Source organism: Gymnodraco acuticeps, unplaced genomic scaffold, assembly GCF_902827175.1.
Source record: "Gymnodraco acuticeps unplaced genomic scaffold, fGymAcu1.1, whole genome shotgun sequence".
Lineage (NCBI taxonomy): Eukaryota > Metazoa > Chordata > Actinopteri > Perciformes > Bathydraconidae > Gymnodraco > Gymnodraco acuticeps.
This window is the reverse complement of record NW_022991603.1, coordinates 796,899-802,949: the sequence shown is the minus strand read 5'-3', so window position 1 is coordinate 802,949 and position 6,051 is coordinate 796,899.

The window sequence follows — 6,051 nt, the reverse complement described above, 5'->3', positions numbered from 1 at the left end:
TCTATTTTTTCATTTATATAGTTATTGATTTATTCATTTAGTTCTTTATTTTAATATTTATAACATAACATAGGATTTCATAAAGTATTTTTAAAATAGTTTATACATTATTCAAATATAGGAATAGTAGATAGGATTACTTAAAATATAGTACCTTATATTTAATCTTTTTTCCCTTTAGACCCTTGCGGTTTATTCTTAAAAACCCTTACCCACCCCCCATTTTCCCTCTGCTGGTCTATGGCCTTGTAGAGGGTAACGGGGTACAGAGTCGCTTAGATAAGCGGGGGAGTGCATCTGACGAAGAGATAGGTTGTTGTGCTCCCTATCTCTGTTTCTTATCTATATCTAATAGAACTGCTCGGGTCTTGATAGATTGAGTGGGGAAGTTCATGAGATCTTTCTAGAGGGTTATCAAGAATAACTTTGATCCAATGACCTTTTCCCTCTCTGTCTGTGTCTGTTTATTCTCTTGTTCCGATTAACCCAGCCAAATCTTTTTTCTTGTTTTGTATCTATATCTACGCCGGGATCCGGAGTTGAGGCTGATCCTCTTGCTGTAGTCCTGTGTCTTGGATCCTCTATCCTGAGTTCTGGATTAAGTCGTGGACTTCGGGTCGTGGCTGAACCTGTCTCTGCGGTCCTGCCTTGGGTCTTGTGATGCTGCTTCCCTGATGGCCTCCACAGGATTGTAGCTGACATCCTCGTGGATTCATCTTCTTATTACAGACACATGCATTTCCTAACATTCGGTCTATATGCTGTAAAATGTATTATCTCTTCGATTTACACACGGCATCTATTGCACGTCTGTCCGTCCTGGGAGAGGGATCCCTCCTCTGTTGCTCTCCCTGAGGTTTCTCCCATTTTTCCCCCTTAAACCGTGGGATAGAGGGAACTAAGGATAGAGGGTGTTGTTTTTCTCATACTGATATTCTGAACAATCTGTGTTGTTGTATTTGCTGTAAAGTGTCTCTACTGTAGGCTATTTTTATTTTATGTACAGCACTTTGGCTCGACCAAAAATCGTTTATAAATGTGCTATATAAATAAAACTTGATTTGATTTGATATACCGGAAGGGAGCCCGAGGGTGGGGCCCACCTTGCGGGTGGGCGTGGACTACAAGTGTTTTCAGTGCTGCGCGGGTGCGCAGGGGGATTACCCAATAGCGATAGCCTTAGAGGACTACGCCAATACTCATAGAAGCTGGAGTTACAGTAGGTAACTTCAGTTTCAGCTCCTATTATTAAATCAAAGAGGCTTAATGTTTTCTATTATAATATTTCACTATAGCCATGTGGACGGTGTCAAGGTCCAATGTTGACAAAATTAATCAATAGCAGTAAAATACAAGATATCTTTATATATTATTATTAATAATAATAATAATAATATAAAAGATTGTATTTGCGTGCATTTCCTGTTCGGAAAGTGACGCTGTACTGAGTGGCGATTTTATTTTGTAATTATATATACTTATAATAAGGGTGCGTTCACACCGGACGTGATGCTAATAATCATTCTCATTCATCTGAGTCAGCTTCTCGAGCTGTATCTGGCCGTGCAACACGTAGGCCTACATTTGTCACATACTGTATGCCGAAGTGTTATTTTCTCGGCCGGACAGAGAAACCCTGGGTTGATTTAGTGAGTTGATAACCAGCGTCGTAGGACCGCTTGTTAGGGTTAGTTAAGCCGGATAACTCAGAGATATCCAGGGTCTGTTGAACTGGCTTCGTAGTACAGGCCACTAATCGATCAGGCTAAGCTAACCTGTAGCTGCTCCCTCCACACTCACAACAACTTCATACAGACATAAATAAAGCAGCTGTATTCGCCACACAGGAAACACACATTTAATTCAGGAAGCATTCATTAATGGTTCGGAAAGTGGCGCTGTACCTTAATAATATAAAAGATTGTATTTGCGTGCATTTCCTATTCGGAAAGTGGCAATGTACTGAGAGTGGAGGTGTCCTGAGATGGACCTGTCAGCGCTACGTCATGAACACAGTAAATCATACCCTCGTGGGGGCGCGCTTATGTGTTTGGCTTAGAATTGAGGAGAGATCTGATTGGCTATAGATAGAAAAAATTACAAGTACGAATCGGGTGACCGTCAGGGGAGTCTCAAAAAACCCACACACGAATGCACAGCGATCCATGCACATAAAGCGGGTTGTGTTTGCAGGTGCAGAAGTTTTAAACGGAAAACAAATATGTGTGGATCAAAAACACATATGTAAAACTTTTTTCTGTATTTGGATTATATTTATATGTATATGAAACATAACACATTTGTGTGTGCATTGAAGAACACAGGTATGGATCCTAAAATACAAGTGTGACTCCTTTTGCGGATCATGAAATACAAGTGTGAATCCTTCTGTGTGCATATGTGTATTATGAGACCGTTCTGAGCCCATACTGTTGCTCTAATGTTCGTTTTTTTTTTTTTTTTGTGGGCGGTGGTGGCGAAGTCGATAGGGACTTGGCTTGGCAACTGGAAGGTCACCAGTTCAAGTCCCGGCAAGACCAAGTGCTACAGAGGTGTCCCTGAGCAAGGCACCGTTCCCCACACTGCTCCCCGGGCGCCGTTCAAAATGGCAGCACACTGCTCCTAACACTAGGATGGGTCAAATGCAGAGAAACAATTTCCCCACGAGGGATTAATAAAAAAGTCCATCTCTTTTCCATTGCTGTGGTTTGAGACACGAAACCTTGGGACAACTTCGAGTCCGGACAATGGGACACTTTTGAGTTCAGACCATGGGCGTCGCCTGGGGTAGGCATCCGGGGCTAAAGCCCCGGATGTTTTTTCTTTAGCCCCGGACAAATTCTCCCTCAATAATATAATACATTAACCGTACTTTACCTAGAGGACGGCAGGATTGTAATTTCCCGTGTTCAGTGAATGCAACAGAGGCAAGACACCACCAGACCAATCAGAGAGTTGCATGGAAATAAACTTGTTTTATTGGCTGACAGTGACAGGTACGTACCTCTCCTCTGTGACAGTGTTTAAACTTTCAGCCGCGGACGCCGAGTTTCTGAAGATGGACATTAGACATTTTTTTAATAAAAAAGACGGCAATTCTCAAATGGTGGCTCACACAACAACCCCAGAGCCACCACCTGAGCCAGGTGAACAAGGTATGTACATGTCAGTAAACTTACAAGTTATGTCAACATGTAAGCAAAGCATAAATTATAGCCACGTTGACGTTACTTTGAATCGCGCGGGTAAGCTAAACCGTTAGCAAGTAGCTATAGCTAGCCAGATATATTAAATAAACACTTTGTCATACAATCTAAATGTTGTGTTTTTTAGCGTTTCTTGGTGATTTCAAAGAAAGCTCTCTGGGAAATGTTGACTTACTGTCTGTGTTCGACATGAAGCTAGAAGCTACCTTACAGTACACAGTTGATCCTGATTCCTGAGTCCTGTCAGTTAAAGTGTTTCATAGTTAGCTTAGCTAAGCATCAACCTAGCACTGAAATATATGGATATTATGTGACAGTATTTCTGAGAAAAAGTCAGCTGAAATGGTGGCATGCCACTGCTTTACGTCGACAGCATGTTTGAACGTATAAATGCAGCAGTAAATGTGGCTGTTTGGCCACTGACGTTGCCATAACAACACCTGCATTTAAATGTGCAACCTCTTTTGTGACAGATTTTTGCAAGAAATTATAATTCTTCTGATTGATATTTCCTATTGACAGCTAGTTTCTATGTGAACATTATGAGATGGACAGCCAGCTAACAAGCTTTTTATACAAATATTTCAGATCAAAGCTAATCCAGTGGGGCTCCTGAAAGGGGGAAGGGACACTATGCTCCCAAATATTAATATATAATATTTTTTTCTTTTAATGTTTATTTTATTAGCTTTTCTTTTTAATGACTGATTTTAAATGCCATTTTCTTAATCTCTTTCATTTTTTGTAAAGCACTTTGAATTGCCTTGTGTTGAAAAGTGCTATATAAATAAACTTGCCTTGCCTTGCCTTGCCTTGCCTTAAGCCTTGACCCCCATCTTAAAATTGATATGATCCAAAAATATCTGCATTGTCGGAGGCCTTTTTTCCTCATTATCATGTCAAATTGTACAGCTTTCCTTAGTGTTGAATGCAGAAAGATGACTATATTAGAGTATTAAGTGAAAATGACTATATTAAAGTTTTAAGTAAATGTATTAAGTGAATTACTCAAACTGCATTTGTATAGGAATGATTCTGTCCTATTGGCAGATAACTACTCTTAACACTGATATCTAACAAGAGGTTTCCAATGTAAATTTAACTATTTTCAATTGGTTAGTATTACATTTTGTGACAGTGTGGTGACACTCATTTTAATGAAGACACATTTGTGTATCTTGAAATTCGTTTATTTGACAGAGCTGGAAACTGATTGACTTACATACTTGTTTGTGTTTACCTACACAGTCATCACAGATGAGCCAAACAGAGTAGAGGATGAAGAAAGGAGAACAGGAGAAAGGGACACACAAGAAGGAGATACAACAGACAAGAACAACAATGGAGAAAACAATGAACAGGAACACCAGAACAGACAAGAGGCAATGGGTAACTGGGGAACTGATTTAGGGACTGCAGATACAAGTCAAGGCAAGTGAGACATCACTGCTTTCCATTTGGCCAGCAAAAGAGATCATTTCAACCGCAAACAGCAAGAGATGAGGGATTATTATTTCCTCCTTCCATCCCTTTGTTCTGTTTAATCTGATTACTAACAACTTCTAATCATTTGACATAGTTTATGATTTAATTGGAAAATGAAGTGTTTTTAAATAATAAACCCGTTTCTGATTCTTTGATTTCTTTTTGACATATGGGTGTTGAGAGATGTATCCATATCTCTTAATGTTGCTCTCAAAGTGCACAAGATTGATGCTTTTAACTTCAATATTTAAAAGAAATCTTCCTGGGGGGCCCCCCCAGAGGAGGTGAGTTCCCCCCAAAATAGCACTTTATCTCTGCTTAGGTAACTCCGGTGTAGTGTCCGCTCGGCAACAGATCACTCAGAGCTGATTACTTTCCTGCATTTCAATGGACAGCATATAAAAAGGACACGTGAGCTGCATTGCTTAAGAGATCCTCTCATGCTATTTTTTACAAAATAAGTGTCCAGTCAACAACAAAACATCAGTGATCGTATAGTGGTAGTATATTTTTCACAAGCAATGTGAAACATTAAACTTGTTCGCTGGGCATGTCAAAAACCTCCCTGCTTTGATCAAGACTTTAGGGAGCCTTTCAGCCCCTCTAGTAAAGGGACTGGAAAGCAAGCTTTGAAAATTCAGTACCATCTACATGCTGTCATGTTCCAGACACTGCTCTCAACCACTCAGGGCCTGCACAAATACCTGCAGAAAGAAACAATTGACTTGGTGCAGGCTGTAGATTACAAAACAGCAGTTGAGAACACACTGAAAAGTTACCGAAGTAACAAGAAAGCACATGAGGTCTATGACAAGACCAAGGCCCTGTGCAATGATCTTGATATTCCCGAAACTGTGACACAGAGGAAGAAGCGTAGAAACATGGAAGACTTTGTAGTCGAGGCATCATGTGGAGCAATGTGAAACATTAAACATAAATAAACTGGTGTACAAAACTCACATACCTGCATTTCAATGGACAGCATCAAAGGACACGTGAGCTGGGTTCTGTTGGAGAAATAGCACCATGCTGCTCACATGAGCTTATTAGCTCAGATTAGCTATTGATGATCACTGTTGATAAATCATATAAAACAAATAGCCAATCACACAAAAAACATGTTGCTGTGACTGCGTGAGCATTACACAATTAACATTAAACTAAACAAACACAACAGTACGTTATTGTCCTTATAAAATAAAAACATACATTTTGTCCACCGAGATAATACAGGCACCTTAACCTCAAGTGATCCTCAGGTGCTATGAGAATCTCCCACAATGCATTGCCGTAACAAAGCTAATGCAGGCACACGTTTGTGACACCAGATGGCGCAATTGTGTATGTGAAATTGTAGAAA